The sequence below is a fragment of the Papio anubis genome, chromosome 4 (genome assembly GCF_008728515.1).
Source record: "Papio anubis isolate 15944 chromosome 4, Panubis1.0, whole genome shotgun sequence".
NCBI classification, from domain to species: domain Eukaryota; kingdom Metazoa; phylum Chordata; class Mammalia; order Primates; family Cercopithecidae; genus Papio; species Papio anubis.
Window position 1 is genome coordinate 40,973,829 of NC_044979.1, and position 21,228 is coordinate 40,995,056.

Genomic DNA, 21,228 nt, shown 5'->3' on the forward strand with positions numbered 1-21,228 from the left:
CATGTTTATTGCAACACTATTCACAATAGTTAAGATATGGAATGAACCTATGTGCCCATCAACAGCTGGATGGATAAATAAAATGTGGTATATATACTCAATAAAATACTACGCAGCCATAAGAAAGAATGAAATCCTGTTGTTTGCCTCAACATGAATGAAGCTAGGGAGCATTATGCCAAGTGAAATAGACCAGGCACAGAAAGACAAAGACCATACGATCTTACTCATATGTGTAATCTAAATAAATAGATCTCTTAGAAGTAGGGAGTAGAATAGTGGTTACCAGAGGCTAGGGAGAGGAGAGGAAAGAGAATATAGAGAGACATTGAGCAACAGGTAAAATGGTAGCCAGATAGGAGAAATACATTCTGGTGACTATGGTTAAAAATATTGTACTGTATATTTCAAAGCAGCTAGAAGAGAAGATTTTGAATGTTCTCATCACAAAAAACTGATAAATGCATGAGGTAATAGGTATGCCAAGTACCCTGATTTTATTTTTATGCAATGTACACATGTATCAAACATCACACTATAGCCCGTCAATATGTATAACTATTACGTGTCAATAAAAACAAAATTTTAAAAAGTTTAATAATTCCAAACCTTTATAAGGATACAGAGCCAGGAAAATTCTCACCCACTGCTAATGGTAACATGTTATAATTTACTAGAAAAAAAAGTATGGCATCACCTAGTATATTTGAATGTGCCTAGGGATCTCCACACCTTTTCTTTCCCTTTCTCTCTCTGACTCTTTTTTCCTCTCCCTTTCTCTTTTAAGCACACGCACACACTAAAGGGTGACATGTTTCTTTTAAACAAAGTATCAAATGCACACAATAGGTTTATGTGTGATTATTTTTTAATGATACAAAAATGCCATAAGAAAGAATTTTTTTTTTTTTCCTATCACAGGAAGGCCGGGGCACAGACTTACAGGTAATGAATGATAGTGAGTATGTGGAAGCTGTTTGTAGACTGTGAAAGAGCAAGATACTTGATTGTGATAATTTATTTGGAATAACCAAAAGGCTTCTACCTTAGTATTCAAATCAGTGTTCGAATTCAACATCCAAATTCAGGTTTTCTTTTTATTTTTAGTAAAGCAGAGACCTAACCTGTAGGTGGAGGAAGTCAGGGGGAAAAAATGACATTATCATTTTTGCAGCTATTTGTTGAGAAGTTACTATGTGCCAGGCCTGTGCTATATATTTTATGCCCAGGATTATAGATGCTTAAGAATTTGTGCACACAGCTAGGAAGTGACAGAGTGAAACTACCAACTCAAACACTTTGTTTCCATAGGCTTCTCTACCCTTCTACATCTATCTAAAAGACAGTAACAGCATCCTAAAATAGGCTTGCCTTTATTTATTTATTTATTTACTTACTTACTTGTTTATTTTTTGAGACGGAGTTTCACTTGTGTTGCACAGGCTGGAGTACAACGGTGTGATCTCAGCTCACTGCAACCTCTGCCTCCCGAGTTCAAGTCATTCTCCTGCTCAGTCTCCCAAGTAGCTGGCATTACAGGCGCCGGGCACCTCGCCCAACAAATTTTTGTATTTTTAGTAGAGACGAGGTTTCACCATGTTGATCAGGCTGTTCTCGAATTCCTGACTTTAGGTGATTCACCAGCCTTGGCCTCCCAAAGTGCTGGGATTACAGGCGTAAGCCACCATGCCCAGGCTTGCCATTTCTCAAATAAAGGAAAACGTCATAAAGATCCATGAAGTTGAAATTTGCATATAAGGTCTGTTTTTCCTTGTTTCTAGTATTTTTTAAGAAAAATTGCAGTTTATTAGTTGGGCCATAAAACTGTTGTGCCCAACTTTGTTGATTACACTACAAAGATTTATAGTACATGTTTGTATTATCTGCATTGAGTCTGAATGTATATCCTCCCAACTAAGATTGCAGTTCCAAATTGTATGAACATAGTTCCACAGCTGTCAAAAGCTTTTCTAAGACTTCACAGTTCGATGTCATAAATTGCCAGACAGCCTGCTTCTAGAGTTTAGATTATCTCTCTTTGAACTTTTATAATATCCAGTTTAAACAGTGGGGCTTTAGCTATGTAGCACAAAAATAATCTTGATAGACCTCAAATGCTATCACTGTCCTGTAATTTATCTGCATTCTGCTCATCATCTAGGCATTTCCAAATATGTAGATTGATAACACAACATAAGAAATGTAGTTGGATGCTTTAAGCATCAACAAACTATGGTTAGTGGGTCAAACCTGGCCTGCTGCCTGTTTTTGTAAATAAAGTCTTGTTGGAACACAGCCACACTTATTTGTTTGCTTATTCTCTGTGTCTACTTTCACATTACAACAGCAGAATTGAATAGTTGCAATAGAGGCTGCAAAGCCTCTGCAAAGTCTAAAATACTTGCTATCTCTCAGGAAAAATTTGCCAATGCCACTTCATCTGAAATATCTCTGGTTTCTCGGGTTTCCCTTTGTTTTGTTTTGTTTTGTTTTTATTTCTCAATAATATCATGTAGATGGATAAAACTTCCCTCCCTGCTGCCTTCATTTTCTTTGGAGCATCTAACCTCTCTGAACCAGTTATGACATCTTACAAACTGGAATCAACATCACTAGCTGTAAAAATAAATAAATAAATAAACAAATAAAATAAAATAAAATGCCTACTTTATAAAGTACATGTAAAAGGCAATGTGATAATAACGAGATACATGCGATTCTTATTCAACAGAGTGTGAGGTGATTCAAAACAGGCTGGAATAATTTTCCACCTCACAAATGTTACCCATGCTTTGGATGACACGGGCCACTAAGGATTGCAGGCAAGGCTGTGAAATCAGACCTGGGTTCCAGCCTTGGCTTTACCAATTATAAGCTGTATGACTTACTCTCTGCCTGCATCCATTTCCTCCTCTGTTACTTGGAGATGAAAATAATAGTATCCATTTCCATGCGTTGTTAAGAGGATTAAATCCTATTAAGACATCATGCTTAGCCTTGTGCCTGGCACATAGTAAGTCCTCACACCCTGCGACTGGCCACTTTAGAAGGGAACTGAAGAGACTTAAAGGAATGCATGAAGAAGGGAAGAAAGAATTATTACCAAAAGAATGTGGGCATTTTTCTGCTTTATTGCCTTACATTTCAATTTCCAGAATTAAAAAAATTAGAAACAAGAGCAAATGCTTCAAATATGAGATGTCTTCATAACTCAAGTTATTTAGAAACTTAAGAATTTGCTTATTAATCTGAGTAAATGGAATTTGTAAAACCATGAATGGCTTGCTCATGCTTAGGGCTGATTTCAAACTTCATGGATATGAACACATCCTCAATGCATGTGTAAACATAAGCAAGGGCTGATTTCATAAGCTCAGGAACCATATTTACTTTCAACTAGAAAAGAGCTCTTGCTTGGAAAATTGGCCTGAAAACCCATTACTGCAGTGGATTCATTTTCATTTATTTCCCAACAGGTAATGGAGTTTACTTGGAGGAGTGAGGGATAGTGCTTCTCTGAGGTTGGGTATTGTCTCATTTACATGCAAATATTTTTATCTTCATCTTAGGAAAAAATATGAGCATGCTCTATAAAGTCTGTCATGCACCCAGAATTTAATTAATGATGTGTCTATGCAGAATCAAGATGAAAAGCTGAAATGAAAAAAAGTTTATGCAAGTATATTTGGCATCACGTAGTTTCAAACCTTCAATTGTTTTAGTAATTTCATTCATTTATTCATTCAGTTATCTTTTGATTTAATGAACATTTCTTGAGTTCCTACTATATGTTAGACACTTGTATGTGGCAGACACATAGATGGAAAAACATAACTTCTCCTCCAAGAAGGCTACAATGTAATAGACAGAAGCAAACAAAAAGGATCCTTCCTGTTCTGATGAAAGTAAGGCTTAAGTACAATGGCAGCCTGTATGCCCAGGGACAAAAAGGAAGCTTCACAGACAGATAGTTCCTAAACAATCCTTGAGAAATGAGCAGACATATGCTGAGGGCATGCCAGCCAAGGAACAGAATGCGCCACATCTAGCGGTGTGCAGACAATGGAGTGTTTGAGGCACTAGAAGTGGCCCAAATTTGGCAGAATGTAAAGTGTTAAGTGGGACGGGCTAAAGGTACAAAGAACAGGTGAAAGTGGAGGCTGGATAGAGTCTTGATCATGGAAGACTTTGTCAAGCAAAGCACTGTAGATTTTATCTGAAGAGAATAAGAAGTCACTGCAGAATTTTGGGCTGGAGAGGGAGTAATCAGATTTTCACACTGCAAAATTGCAGCAGCTTTGTGGAAATAATGAGATAAGGCTAAAAGTGGAACAATCAGAAAATGCCCTATTATGTCAAATGGGCAAACAATGCCATTTGCATGTGCGTGAGTCATTCCAGTGACCATGGAAACAGATATGAGAATTCTTTAGGAGATGAAATCAATGGAGCACAGAGATTGACAAGATGCAGGATTTAAAGGAAAAATTGTAATCTGAGATGATACCCTCGTCTCTGGCTTGGGCAGTGGGATTAAGTGTCATTTATAAGATAAGAAATTCAGGAAGGTATTTATGGAAGCAGGGTGTGAGATTACTGTAGATGAGGAATTCTAGCTGGACCACCACTGCTGTGGATTATCTAAGCAGAGTTGCCTGGTAAACAAACAGAAATAAACATTTGAGGCTCAAGAAAGAGATCTGGGCCAGGTGTGGTGGCTCACTCCTGTAATCCCAGCACTTTGGGAGGCCAAGGCAGGAGGATCACGAGGTCAGGAGATCAAGACCGGAGAATGGCATGAACCTGAGAGGCGGAGCTTGCAGTGAGCCGAGATCGCGCCACTGCACTCCAGCCTGGGCGACACAGCAAGACTCCGTCTCAAAAAAAAAAAAAAAAAAAAAAGAAAAAAAAGAAAGAAAGAAAGAGATCTGGACCAAAGTTCTAACTCTGGGAGCTATGGACATTTAAGTGACATTTGATGTTGCAGGTATGAATGAATACATGCAAGGAAAGTGTACTGCAAGAACAGAAGAAGAACTAAAATGGAAAACTGAAAGGATTCGGCGGCCCCCACCTACCAATACCGTGGAGAAAGAGCAAGATACTTGATTGTGAAGAGAAGATCCGGGGGAACAAAGAATGAGAAGAGGCTTATTGTGGAAAGGAGAGAAAGAAAGAATGAATGAATGATGGGAGAGAAAAATGGAAAGGGAGAGGTTGAAGGCTAGGAAACAACAGCTATTTATTAAAGTCCTATGCATTTTGTTTAACTCTTTAAAAAAATAGATACACTCAATTTAAAAATAAACATTTTCATGGAAAAAAGTGTGGGTGGTTCTACCTGATGTTAAATAATTATATAGAGTGGATTCTCACTTTTAACTGGAATTTTTTGCCTGATATAAATAGCATTTTTAAGTTAATTTTGATATGAGGTAGTGAAAAAACTAGAGTTGATTTACTAAACACCAGGAGCATTCGAACAGTAGAGTCTCCTTCAGTTGAGAAGGAAACAAATGTGTTCTTTCTGAAGCTCATAAACTCTTTTTATGGAACACAAGATCCATCATAACCTTGTTAATGCATGATGAACTTGCTTTCAATTGAGGATTATCCTTTAATGAAGTGTGTTGTTTAATGTGTGTGGGATGCTTACCTAACACCAGAGGCAAGGTCTTCAAGAAGCAACTCTACAAGCCACAATCTTCTAAGAGAAAAGCTTTCTCAGGGAACCTAGTTTTTCAGATACACTGCTGCTGCTGTTGCTGCTGCTACTTCAAGCAGCTCAGTGCTGGTCTTGTTCTTGGAGCAGAAGTGCCCAGTGTACAAAGCAAAGGACAGAAGCCATGGCTAATGACTCTCTCCCCTGGGGCCAGGCCTAGATAGTTTCAAGACCCTAAGATGAGTTTGAGCCAGCAATGAATGGGTTATGGTAGGTAGTAGAAGAAATCAAGGGAAGCAGTACACAGAGAAACAAACCTATAATTCTCACAGATCAGGAAGAGGACAGAGGATGTAGCTGAAAGACAGGGGAGGATGAGAGATCCAAGCAGAGAACATTTAGCCATTCAACCAGCAGTTACCAGAAAACTATTGAGTTGAATAATTTGCCTAATATCAAATAAATACAACTGCCTAAGACACATCTCCTAGTATACAGAATATAAACAATCTACCCTCAGAAAATATGTGTAAAATTTTAAGTAGCAATGCATTTATATACTGTTCAATATACTATATATATTACATGGCCAACCCAACAAAAACCAGATTGTCTATTAACTAAAGGTCTACACTTATTTTAAAATATTCTTGATGAGCTTAGTATTTCTGTTAATACTTATCTATATTACCTCATGCATTCTATCAGTAATTGCAAAAACACTTCACCACAAATAATGGCTGCTTCTAATTTAAATCAAATTGAATGACTATCTCCAACTAAAATCTCTTCATATGTATGTTATTCATGAAAGATTTAATAAAGATTTTAAAAGATTTCCAAATCACAACCTGGTTAATATTATACCTCACAGTAGGTAAAAACATTTTTTATTGTAGGAGCAGAAAAATAAAATGGCAACCAAAATGGAGATCCTACTGTTTCTTTTTAAGCCTGATTGAATTAAATTTTTGAAAAATTGAATTCAAAGATGTGAGGAGAATATGAGAAATCTTTAGACGTTAAGGCTAGGTCTGAAGCAATATAAGAATCAAATTTATATTCCAGTTATATATTTTTGGAGAGCAGATAGCATATATTATCTCAGTACCTAGAAAAGCAGAAGCAACTAAAATGGCAACTGAGGTTTTCTAGTCCTGGGGAAACTAATTTGAATGATTCACATCTATTTTTCTGAAAGCTTGGTCATCAAAACAGAAAGGATAAAAGGTCTTTGCCATCTTCTTCTGAACATTCTGTGCTTCTGCAATAAATCATATCATTAAGACAGTTCTCTTATTCATACTCTGACAATTTGAGTATGTGAAGAAAATCACTCTAATCAATGGGAAAACTGTGGAAATCGCAATAATATTAAGGGTAAAGATGTAGGTTACATGTACCTCTATCTTCTCACAGATTTATCAGACTAAGGATACGAAATGAAAAATATTCAGTTAGGGGCATGTGTTGTATTTTAATTCTCATCAAAGGTCACCCAACCAATTTACAATGCCAGCATGTCTTGTTTATTAATTACCTGGACATTATTTTGAGTATGTCAAACAGCATTCTCACCCTTTCTTATTCAACTCAGAGAGCACTGGGTGGGTAACTTCTCTAGCCTCATTTATTTATTTATTTTTAGCATGAATGTTTGCTCTTTTCCCAAATATGCCTTTATCTACCTCTCCCTCTACAACACATGGCCTAATAGTGCATTTCAGGTCCATTATTAGAGAATCTCCTTTATTGGAAACCACAATTTCAAGAGTAAGGGGTTAGAGCTAAGTGTATTAGGATGATCCCAAACACTGACTAACACAGTGTATCTGGTTGAATATGACCCCCATAAGTTGCTCTTGGTCTTGGAAAGACAAATAGCTGAATTTTTTAAAAAGAAAAAGAGAAGAGTAGCAAAGAGAAGAAAGAAAAAATACAAATGAAAGAATGAACAAAGACAAGAGGAATGTCTGTGCTCACAGAGCAGCAATACTGAAAAATTCTGAAATTGAATTTATAGCACGATAACTGCAAGTATTGTTATACAGCATGAAACATTTTGGGTTAGCATATTACTTGTGCCAAGGGCAATATCTGGTGCTATGTTTAAGTCATAACTAGTGGAGAATTACAGAGTTGTCTCAGTCTAAAAGAAATTAGCTTCCTTGTAAAGAAACCAGTCCTTTTGCAGACAAAAAATGCCTAACTCTGTAATAGAAGGATCCCAATTCAACCTCAATTAACCCTCCTCCTTGGTCCAATACTGCTGAAATCTTACATATTCTATAACTACTTCAAGTAGGTTTTTATTGTACCTAATGCAATTAGAATCATTTTTTAAAATTTGTATTCTTACCAGTAAGTTGAAAATAGTATTGACAATACTATTTCCACTGGGCTTTCTGGGCTCACTCTATCTTTTTAGACTGGGCTTCTTTGCGTCTGCTATTTTCTCACCAGATGCCCACATTTCTTGGCTTGCAAGACCCTCTGTTTCACCTATGTTGGTTGGTTTCTAATGACACAAGTTATTGGCACGATATCTAAACCTCCTTTGAGGAGGTTAAATGTGGTACCTCTTACCACATTTAAACAGATCAAAGAAATTGGGTGAGTCCAAGGTCAATGTGATAATTTTGGTTTTTCTTAATATTGACAAATTTCATTTGTGCAGCACTTCACAGCTTACATAGTAATTCTTCATGCATGATCTCATTTGTGCCTCACAGCGACCCAGTAAGAGAAACACTATCATGCCCATTTTCCTTACGTGAACTTTGAGGTTCAGAAAGGGATGTAAGCTGCCCAAATTCACAAAATCAGTAAGTGGAAAAGCCTTCATTCAAATCTACAACTCTCAGTCCTTTCTTCCTCCCAGCAAAGTTGGCTTCACTGAACAATGAGGCCAGATAACCAGATAAGACTTGTTCCTGGGTTACCTAAGTTGCTGAAATCATAGGAGCGTGTTCTGGTCACTTCAGGTACCCTCAGTGTCTATAAATTGAGACATTGCACTTATAATAATTGCATCACTGAATATCTTTAAATATGCAGTGTCCACATCTGGCCATCTTTCCACTTTCCACTTCATAAAACGCCATTTTCCTTTGGGTCTCTCATTATGGTATTTTTCTGCTCTACTGTGCAATTTCACTGCAGAGGCTGCAAGGCAAAATTTTCTCCACGGGAGTCTTCTCAGACCTCACCTGGATTTGTCCTGGTTGTTCAAGTCTGTTGTTTTGTTGACATCACTGCAATTCAGAAAACACTCACCCTCGGGGAGGATGGGGATAGGGGAAGAGAGGCATGAGGGGTTGAACATCACGATGCAGTGACATGGACTTCCATCTCCACAGAGCTACCACGCGTGTTAAAGAATGGAGGATGGTGGGGGTGGCAGAAATGAGTGGGAAGCACCACGTGGCAGAGCGGGGAGCTGTGATATGGATCAAATGCAGGGAGAGTCTTTATGATTTCTAACACTCCATACCATGTATTCTTTCTGCAAGCACAGCTATGCAGACAATGCATGTCTCTCTAGGATTCCTGACTCCTGACAAGATGACAAAAGCACCAACAGCCACATGTGGCCCATTTTTCCTTAATGCATATCATTTAACTTTCGCAATTTGACTACCGTAAGTGGATGCCATAAAGGAATTTTCAAAGCTGTGAGTGGGAGCTGTGAATACTGGAAACTAAAGAATCAACTCACACATTTAACAATTCTATTCTAAACAACCAAGGTGTTTGGAAAGGAACACATAGCTCTGCTTTTAAATTGCCCAATTTTACATAAACATACAATTTTATTAATAGTCCATGTCGCTGGACTGTTCTAGCAACAATGCCAGCCACACTGGGCCTGACTCTGCCCCCTAAATGCACTGCATTCATTGGACATGGGACTCAGGGAAGGAAGAAAAAGAATTATCTGTGATTAAGATGCTTCTAGAAACCTTTTATTCTTTCCAGGAACCCCTCAGGTACACAATGTGCAAACTCATCCCCAAACTCTCCATCTTTTAGCAGGGAATAATGCAAAATCTCAGAGCTAGAGAAAAAGAACTAATATATGCAAGACAAAATAAAGGCACTTCTGGTAATCACTAGTTTTCTTAAAAAGTTGCCAATCAAATATCAGAAAACATGTGTGTGCACGCACGCGCATACCAGAGAAACTTACGATTATAAAGAAAGCTTTGAATGATGTTTTGCTAATACAGAGTGTCTTCTCAAGGCACAAATAAAGTCCCATTTTTCTGTTTTGAAAATTCATATTAGTCTGAATCTCTTTTATTGTTTGATAACAAGGTACATTTGCAACATTGTATTACTGTTTTACAGATAGTAAACGAACAAAAAGGTTGCCTGACTTAATTTTAGTTACATCACAGCTGCCTAAACCCTTAATTTTGTTGTCAAATGGGAAACTGGTAGGAGGGCAGCTATTTGGGCCTTGCTCCTTGTGCTGTCACACTGACATGTGGCTTCTGAGTCACAACTGAAACTGCAACTCAGAAGGATATTGATATTTTGTCCAGGATCTTCTCACTTCTCTAAACCAGAATCATCAGATTCAGTTCAATATTTGCTCTTTGAGTCGTACTTAACTTTTATGAGCCTCAGTTGCTCAACCTTAAAAACAAGGCAAATAATAGTACCTACTTTATCAGGTTGTTGTATGAATTGAATGAGCTTATCCATGCAATCCTGACATTGCCTCCTGGGCCCTGTATACCTGTTCTGGCCCGCTGCCATCCCTCTGATCTTTCCACTGCCATAACTGCCCTCTCATTCCAATCTGGACACACTCTTTACCATTCTTTAAGCATGTCAAGTCAACTCCCCGTACAGCGCTTTTGCATTCACTTCCCCTAGTGCTAGAACCCCCAATCCCCTGATAGCTCCATGGCTGCCCTGCACCTCCATTTGGTCATTGATCAAATGTCACCTTGTCGGAGAGTCCTACATAGAATAATGACCCCCAAAGATGTCCACGTCCTAATCCCTGGAACCTTGAATATGTTCCCATACATGGCATAATAGACTTTGCAACTGTGAGTACATGTGAATAAAGAATATTGAGATGGGGAGAGTCTCCTGGGTTATCCAGATAGGCCCAGTGTAATTTCAGGGTCCTTATAAGAAGGAGGAGTGAGAGGGAGGGAGATTTGAGAATATTACACTACTGGCTTTGAATGTAGAGAAATGGACCATGAACCAGGGAATGCAGACAGTCTCTAAGAGGTGAAAAAGGCAAGGACCCTTCCCTAGAGCCTCCAGAAGGAATGTAGCCCTGTCAATCCATTTTAGACTTCTGAGCTCCAAAACTGTGAGGTAATAAATTTGTGTTATTTTATGCCACTACATGTATGACAACTTGTTGCAGCAGCAATAATCAGATAATAGACCCTTATCTCTCTCTACGTAAAATTGCTCACAGCTTTGCCCCCATACCATCACTTTCTATCATGCTTGCCTGCTCTATTTACCTCTGTAGCACTGTCACCGCCCAACATAGGTTTGGTTTTCTATCTCACCTTCCTAGAATGTAGTCTTCATAAGAAAGGGGTCTCTGTTTTACTGTTCTGTCTCCTACTTTGAGAAGTGCCTGGCACATAGTAGGTGCCCCAAAATATTTCTGGGATGCATCTAGAACCTAGCATAATATAAGCCTTCCATGGCTGATGAAAAATGAGAACACATCTACCAGTGCAGAATTTCTAAACAGTGGACTGCAGGCTAAATGTTCCATCTCAAATGAGTTCCAGGTGTGCCTGACATACTGCTCTCCTCTGCCCCCGAGTTGGCAGGTGGAGCAACCATGTCTGCTTATTCAAGTGTACCACACAACTATTATAATTTTCTATGTGTGGTGTGATACACAAAAGGTGTGGTAAAGTGTATTTGAGAGCTTCGGTGATACAGGGGTTAAGAAGAAATCACTTAGGCAGATAGTAAGGGTATGGAAGCCTTGGTAAGGCTTTCCTTTGTAATGAAAAGCAGCCCCAAATCATTTTCTAACAAAGAGCAGCCTGTAAAGTTGAGCTGCAGACATAGACAAGCAAGTTAGGAGGTTGCATGGGTGAATGCCTGCAGGAACTAGAGACTAGACATGTTCAAGATGGCGGCCCCATCTTCCCTTCTCTGCCAGCCACTTGTACAGGAAGGAGCAGACAAGATGGCTCTGCTCAAGGAAAATACATTTGCATAGTAATATTAGGGTGGGGCAACCAGCCTTCCATGCCTGCTATGTAAACATTTTACCTGATGGAACCAATCTGTGAGCCTTGCATAAATCAGACACTGCCTCCTCAAACCACACTATAAAATCTGGGTCTTCTGTCTGCAGCTGGTCCTTTCTGCTGGAAGACCCTTCTCTCTATAGAGAGAGCTGTTTCTCTTTCTCTTCTCTTCTGCCTAATAAACCTCTACTCCTAAACTCTTCATGTGTGTCTGCATCCTAAATTTTCCCTGCACACGATGACAAACCCCAGGGTACATACCCCAGACAATGTAGCTGCTTCATTGGCAATGACTACCCTGTGAAAATCAGGTTCTTACTTGTTGAGAGTTAAGAATGCAGGGAGGCTCTCCTCCCCCACCACACAGTTGTATACTGAGCATGAAGCAAGTTTTAGTTTGAAGGTCGTGATGTCAGCAGATATTCCTCTTTGAATCTGGAATGTCTTTATGATTGGGAATGACTTCCTAGAGTAGAATACCTGTGACCGATAGTAGACAAACGTGAACTTCAGGGATAGGACCACATCTGTGGTTTCCATTGGGCTTTCTGGGCTCACTCTGTCTCTTTAGGTTGAGCTTCTTTGCCTCTGCTATTTTCTCACCAGATGCCCACATTTCTTGGCTTGCAAGACCCTCTGTTTCACCTACATTAGTCAACAATTTCAGTGAGCTTCCCTGCCACTGATGTATGATTTCTTTTCTTCTTTGACTTTTTTTAAAAATTGCTCTTCAAGAGTAACAGGATTATTGCTCATTAGCCATTTCATTTGTTCTATTGTTACTATTGTCACAGGAAGAGCTGACTGCCCTAATAATCAGAACTGTTTAATCCTGGAATTTGCTGACCCACACGTCTATGCTGATGGTCAGTGTGCTGTTGGAGAAACTGGCTCATTAGAGTAAAGCCATGTAGTGCTGGCCTTCTATTTTGATTCACTTGTTCATTCATAGATCGATTAATTAAATAAATAGTTTTTAAGTATTTACTACATGCTGGAATAAGTAGAGAATAAGGTAGACACCATCCCTGCCCTAATGAATGTTACAGTCCAGAAAGAAAATTAGACATAGACAACTAAGGACAAGCATGTTGAGCCTACAAAGGAGAAAACCAGGATTCTAAAATAATATATAATCTATTCAGTATTCAGCAGTTATTTAATTAATGGCTTTTATGTATGAAGGACTTTTTTGGAGAGTTGGTGTTCAACAGTAAATAAGACTAGCAAGGTTCTTGACCTTCTGGAACTTTTAATCTAGTAGAGGAAAGAGAAACAACAAATAAACAGATACACAATGTCAGGGAATTATAAATACTATGAAAAAAGATAAGAAAAAGAGATGAAGGAAATAGTGTGTGGGTAGTCATAAAAAGCCATTCTGAGGAGATTATATTTGAGCTGGTCTCTTAATTATGGAACAAGCCTTATTTTCTCAGGCTTCTTGGGAGACAGCCTTAGGCAGAGAAGGAGTATTCAGAAATGTCCTCAAATTTTCATGTTTCTTTGCAATGCCGGTATCATCATCACTTTAAGATGGGTCTCTGCCCAGCCTGCAAATGCTTTTCATGTTCCCATTAGTAATCTAAGAGCATGTTGAGTCCTTCATGTTTGTACAATAATCATACAGTAATTTCAGCTTTCACAAAGACCTATGGAATAGGTTTTAAGAAGTCAACAGTCATCAGACAAGAGTACAAAAGTTAATTCCAAGGAAAAAAATTCAGAGTTAAATATGAATATGCAGGGGGCTTCGATGAGATACAAATGTTAATCTACTAGCAACCTCCTTGCCTAGTCAAACTTTTTTCATGCCCATTTAAGGATAATACTCAATGTGCAGAATCACTGACTAGAGAGCACTATAATGAAGGAGCAGTGGGTTTAAGGTTGACCAAAGAATAGGTATTTAGCACCTACTGCATGCATGGTTATATAGGCTAGGCATCTAGAAACAGAAGATGATTTTCTCCTGTTGATTTTCCCTACCTAGAATGTACTTTTACACCTCGTACCCCTGGCTAGTTGTATTTATGCTTCAAAATCCAAGACAGATATCATCTCCTACATATGCCCTTCTCTGAGCTATGCCTCCTAGCCAAAATAAGTAAATGACTCCATCCTTTATGCTACATGCTAAGCTTCTACACACTTATAATTTTGCTTTTATCATCGTGAGTTATCACTACTTAATTACACGTCTTCTTGAGGAGCTCTGTCTTATTCATCTCTGTATTCCCTTTGTATTACCTAATTTTTTCCAAACTTCCCTGATTATAAGAATTACCTGGAGACACTTGTTAAATATCTGAATTACCTGGCCTTTCCCTAAAAATTTGGATTCATTAGTTTTGGATTACGGCCGAGGAATCTGTTATAATTCCAGGTGATTCTTATCAGACAAAATTGAGACATACTAGTACATAATATCACTAAGGAAATGTAATTGAGTGAATTAAGAGACTGTGGATGAACAGAAGTTCCTATCTTCCATTAAATTAGATAATCATCAAATAAATATAGTATTGCAAAAATGTGTATCAGGTTTAGCTCCTAATTTTGATGAAATGGGGAAGAGGGAAAGATGATGAATTGTTTTACTTCTTTGGCCATGAGTGGGGTAAATTAAGAAATGAAGAAATAGACTACGATTGCTGATGATAACGTAGTTATTTATCAGTCCTTCACAATTTTGGCTTTATATTATGCAGTGCTTGTCAATAGGGCAATTTTGCACCCCAGGGAAGATTTGGCAATGTCTGGAGGCATTTGGTTGTCACAAATGGAGGAGTGTTACTGGTGTCTAGAGGGTAGAGGCTAGAGATGCTGCTAGACATCCTACAATGCACAGGACAGTCCTCCTCAGCAAAGAATGATCTGTCCCCAGATGCCAACAGTGTTAAGCCTGAATAACTGCATTTGACTCACCTGAAAGCTTTAAAAATCCTGATTCCCAGGCTACTTCCCATACCAATGACCTCCGAATGTCTTGAGGGTGGGACCCAGGCATTAGCATTCTGTAAGCTCTTCCCATGATCTCAATGTACAACCAGAGCTGAGAGCAATGGCAGAGCATAGAGGATGCTAGAAAGAGAAGTAAACTCAGAAATTCAGTTTTAAGTCTGAAGTTTGCCACTTGTTAGGCTGGGAAATTAGACGTGTGACCTTCAAGTTTCTGTTTCTTCATGTGTAAAATAAGAATAACTCTTAATCAGGTGCTTATTAAAAGGATTAAAGGGATAGTGCATGCGGTAGTACTTTGTAACTTTACAAGCAAAAGTAAGGTATCATTACTGCTCCTTGTTTGGGCACCAATCCAAGTGGCAGAACTGGGTTGGTTACTTGCTCAACACCACAAATACATGCCTACATGCAAACTCAGTCTTGCATTTTTGCCTGAAATATGTTCTGCATATGCCAAAGTGAGAAAACTCATGTGCTTCAGTGCATTTTTTCCGTGTAATGAACAACCTTCTCCTATTCTTCCTACTTGTTCTGTTTGATATATTTGAATTTCTGTAAGATTTGGTAAAGCAATGCCTACATTGTTTCAAAATAATACAGTTGGACCTGCAGTCCACCAGCTACTACATATAACCTAGTGACAGACCTCACTTGGGAAGGCCACCACTGATCTGATACAGCTGAAGTTGGGCTAAGGGTAGGAGAGGCTATAAAGTTGCAAAGACTCCACATGTTTAAGGAGGGCAAAGATGACATTAGCTTTGGCGCATGAATTAGGATTGCTGAGTTATAGTAAGAGTTCTCAAGAACCAGATTGCTTTAGCATGTGGTCCACAGACCAGCAGCGTCCACATCCACTGGGTGATTGTTAGAAATGCAGAAACTCAGGACCCATCCAGATATATTGAATCAAAATGTTAATAAACTTCCCAGGTCACTTGTAGGCACATTAAGTTTACAGAAGCACTGTTCCAGCAAATCCTTCATGGGAAATTAGGCAACTCCGTTCTCCCAAACATGTAGCTTGCAGTTGCCCTTCCTGAATCCATGTCGATTTTAATTCCTTGCACCTCTCAAAGGTAGTCAGACTGCATACTTAGGGATGCTCCCAGTTTGTTAATTCTCACATCCTTTGCCACCTCTGGGTTTTTAGAAGCCATTCTAGGTTATTAGGTAATGATCTTAGAGTTTCCAGCTTATGTTTAGCCAGAAAATAATCATTAATTTCATCATTAAATTATCTGAAATGTTATTTTTTTTGTTTTCATCATCCTGGAAAATAGTTTGCCTGGCAAAAGAAGGGTTAATTCATGAGCTGCAAAACTGGTTTATTTTGTGCTGAGAGAGTGAGGTGGATCATCCCGCTTGCTGAGAGAGGCAGTTAATCAGTCTATAAAGGCCTGTGATTGATGTGGCATAACTTCAAAAGGTGCATGGTTTATTTCTCAATGCCAGTGCCTACTGTCTGAGAAGCAGACCAAGGGAGAGCTGGAGTGGGTCTCTGGGAAGGCCACACTCTCTCATTTCTTCCTCTGCCTTTGTTCTTTTTTTGTTTGATCATCTACAGCTATAATCCTACAAGTTCTCTGACTTTAGATTCACAATATCCTTTTAAGAGTATGTTTGTAATGGTGAGGCAGTTTGTTTTTAAATGACACTGGTACCTGTAAAAGAAGAAATTATTGATGACAATTGTTGAAGACACTAAGAAAGACTTTCTTCAAGAGAGTACCATTGTGATGGGACTACTGCAATGGGGTCTTGCAGTCGAGAAGAGAGTTTGGGCTTAACTCTGATTCCAACAAGGACAAGTGGGGACTTATGGCCAAGGAGCAGAAGAGGGGTTAGTGGATGAAAAATCACTAAGAGGAAATATCAGGGGTAAGAAGGGATTCTAGCTTAACCAACCTAACAGGGTTTTTTGCTGAAGGAAGGCCAGGGTGATCAGACATCACCTGGGGGGTGGGGTGGTGGAGGATGAGAAGTCTGATAAGATATTGAGGGTGATCAGATATGGAGGGTGAGAGATTCTGGCTAAACTGACTTAGCCGGTTCTTGCTAAAACTGGACAAACATAAAAGTCCAAAATTCAAGACCTAGTTGACAAGAGTTCAGGAGAACCTGAGTAAATTTTGGTCAATGAGAGAATCTTTGTCATACCCAAACTTAGACTCACTTTTAATGAGCTAGGAATTCCTTTTATTAATTCCTGTTTCATTTTTTTTTTCAAAAATATTCCTACCTTTGCAATCACATGACTTAATATTGTAAATTATATGCAGTCATTCAAATCACCATCCAAGAAATTAAAACAAGTTTTCAGCTATTTGGTAATTGTTTGGAGAAAGAATTATTCTGATGTGAGGGAAAGATATTTCACATGAAAAACCAAATCTAAAAATACTCAGTTGAGAAAGAAAAACATAAACCCCTAAAGAAGACCGGGGAGAAAAATAAGATTTACCTTGTCAGCAATTAAGTAATAAACACCAGAACAGACCTTTGCAAAGGGAGACTAGCTTAGGAAGCCCGGAAAAGAGTTGTTTTTTGAAGTGTTCCAACCTCTTGAGTTAGGAACCCAAATCTTGTCTTAAATTCCTAGCTAAATCACATTTATACTAAGTATCAACAAGGTGACCTCCTATGTAGTATAGTATACATGAGTTAGAGTTCTTACAGCCCATTAAGCAGAGTAATCAGCTCCTAGTCAAATTAATAATTAGCATGATGTAACAAATACATTTCAAATTCAGTGTCTTCCATCTTATTAACAATGCTAAATGCATCAATATCTGTAAGATGTGACCGTGAAGTTACAGTTGTGTTTGGTATCAGGGCTCAGTCCATTATTGTGAAGCCACAATTCATGACAGTTTTAAAATGTAATTATTACTAAACTCTGTGAGATCCTTTGAAACACAGTCACTAAATAGTTAAATAAAAAGAGTTTATCTTTTGTAAAATATCAACTTTTACCTCAATGAGACTGTTTTTTGTAGAAGATCCTGAAGAGAAGATACTGAAAACAGTTTTGCCATGAACTTTGGGGACTTGAGGGTAAGAGTGGGAATGGGGCAAGGGATAAAAGACAACAAATGCCAGGCGCAGTGGCTCATGCATGTAATCCCAGCACTTTGGGAGGCTGAGGCGGGTGGATCACGAGGTCAGGAGTTCGAGACCAGCCTGACCAACATGGTGAAACCCTGTCTCTATTAAAAATAAAAAATTAACTGGGTGTGGTGGTGTGTGCCTGTAATCCCAGCTACTTGGGAAGCTGAGGCAGGAGAATTGCTTGAACCCGGGAGACAGAGCTTGCAGTGAGCCGTGATGGCACCATTGCACACCAGCCTGGGCGACAGAGCGAGACTCCGTCTCAAAAAAAAAAAAAAGACAGCAAACATTGTGCAGTGTATACTGCTGGAGTGATGAGTGCACCAGGTTCTCATAAATCTCCACTAAAGAACTTACTACTTACTTAGGTAACCAAATACCACCTGTACCACAATAACTTATAGAAAAATACAATTAAAAAAAAGAACTCAAGTGTCCTACTAGGAAGTTAACAACAAAAACGTGATGGTAGAAGCAAAATGAACTTTCACCCCCTAAAGTTTCAATAATTCCAGCCTAAAAAACAACCTGACAATAGGCAGATTAACAGAGAAAAGGCATACACATTTATTAGGTGCAAGCACAAGGGAATCCCACAAAATATGAGACTCAAAGAAGCGCCAGATGGTTGAAGCTTAAATGACCTCTTCATAAAGGAGAGAAAAGTGGGGAATGCAGGCAATTCTCAAGGAGGAGTAAATGATATTTAGGGAAGATATATGGACCCGAAGAACAGACAACAGCCTGGGACAAAGCTTGTCTGGGCTCTGGGTGTGGGGTAAACTCTAGTCTTCCTTTCTGTGAGATGTATCCATTTCCTCCAGTCGCTGTCCTATCTGGGGAAGGGATTCATAGCAATTGAGTATCTTCTGGAGGATCTATTATAGCTTTCAGGTAGATCGGCAAACTTCAGAGAAAGCCAAAGCTCATTTTGAGCTATTGTTTTCTAAGCCCCAACATGGCATGAATGTAGCACAATTTGAATTTTTAAAAACAGATGTTATGTTATTGTGTATGAGAAAAAAAGTGTTCAGAGAAAGGAGAGATCATGGTAATTGGAATTTTCAGAGTATGTTTAATGGAGGAGATGGAATGTACAGCTGGAAACTAAAAAAAAAAGAGTAAAGTTTAGAATAAGGAAGGCTGGAGGGAGCATTTTAGGCAGGGAAGACTGTATGCAAAAACATGGAGGCAGAAATTGTTCAATATGTATGCAACAGGCCATGTTGGATGGCTTAGCTAACATACTTTTGTAGCCTAGTTGTCCTTGTCGGCCTCTACTTAAGATCTAGAAAATCTAAGTACTTGCACAGCCTCCTTTGCAGTTAGGTGTGGTCATATGACCATAGATTTAGCTCTGACCAGTAAGTCGTATGAATAGAATTCTGCTTGAAGTTTCTGGCCAAGTATTTGCTTTCTTGATAAAAGGGACAGATGGTTCACACTATCCTTTCCCCTTTCTTTTCTGCATGCCCTGGCTATGAATATGACCGCTGGTGCTTCAGTACTCATCTTGTGACCATGAGAGGAAAGCCTAGAGAATTCTGAAAATACAAGCCTTGACACTATTGAGTTACTAAATCAACACCACTTACCACCCAGTCTCTCACAGTGTTGGGGGAAAAAATTAACTCTTATTTGCTTAAGCTATTATAGTCAGGTTTACTTGCAGACAAGGTCATTTCTCCCTCATATAGTACATGAGAAGAAAAGAAGTGAAAAATTCTGAGTGACAAAGAAAAGAATGTCATGGAGTGATAGAAAATAAGATTGTCTTAGAGAAACTGGCTAGATTCTGGAGAGCAAATGAGTCTGTTCTAGAAACCATGGATGACAGGAAGTCATTGAGTATTATCAAAGGTAAGAGAGAGTATAAAAGAGTTACTATACAGCAGATGCACCTGACTGCAGTAACAAGCATACTCTGTACCTGAAAATGACTCTGTGGTCTCAGAAGAATGTCTATTTAAAGTTCCAAGCTACAGAATCTGGGAATGGCCAACCTGGAGATTCACTCCTTATCTATGAGGAACATCTGAACTCCCATCCCATCCCATGGAATGTAGGCCATATAAGAGAACAAGGTCCCTTGTTTTGGGTCAAATGAAGGATGTTAGCGGGAGGAGGCTATGTGAAAATGCTATATAAACTTCATGCTTTTTACAAGTGATCATGGTTCTCTTGTCCAGCCCACCATCACTGAATGAACCTATATATAAGTCCCTTCAATAAACTTTATGCCTCATTTGCTGGCTCCAGCTCTCTTCTTTGGCCTCTCAAACATGGTGCCATCCCTGCTTAAGTCAATATGGGTCTGGTCTGGCATGACAGCCACTTGTTGGAAATCTTACCAATAAATAGAAAGATTATCCTGACAATAACATGCAAGATAATTTGGAAGAAGAATTAGAAGCAGCATTGTCAATATTGAAGATGAGCTTATATATAGTAAAATTTAAACTATTAATATTTTTCATTCCTCTAAGTCAGAATTTGAGATAACAGACTAGGTGTTGTGATTTCATATTCTATATATGGCATAGGTTCTAAAATAAGTGTGTTAAGATGAAAATTGTATATAGCTTAAAACACCATGGGAAGTCCCTTAAGAATCGAAGGACAAAACTCCTTGTGTTTGTTTTCACATTTTTGCTGTGGTCTCACTTTCCCTAGAGAAGTGGTCAGCAAGTTTCTTCTATAAAGTTCTAGAGAGTAGGCAAGTTAGGCTTAGCAGACTGTCTCTGTTGCAACTCATCAACTCAGCTGTTGTACAGCAAAGGCAGCCATAGACAATACGTAAGTATTAATGAATATGGCTGTGTCGCAATAAAAGTTTATTTACAAAAACAGGCAGCAGGCTGGATTTAGCCTGCAAGACATAGTTTGACAGCCCCTAACCTAGAGCATTGGAAGCTAATCTTCTTTAAAGTGGAGAAGGGCAATGAAGTAAATTAAGAGTGAAGCCTGGCAGGGTGTGGTGGCTCATGCCTGTAATCCCAGCACTTTGGGAGGCCAAAGCAGGCAGATCATTTGAGGTCAGGAGTTCAAGACCATCCTGGCCAACATGGTGAAACCCCCTCCCCACTTAAAATACAAAAATTAGCTGAGCATGGTCGCGCGCACCTGTAATCCCAGCTACTCCGGAGGCTGAGGCAGGAGAATCGCTTGAACCTGGGAGGCGGAGGTTGCAGTGAGCTGACATTGTGCCACTGCACTTCAGCCTGGCGACAGAGTGAGACT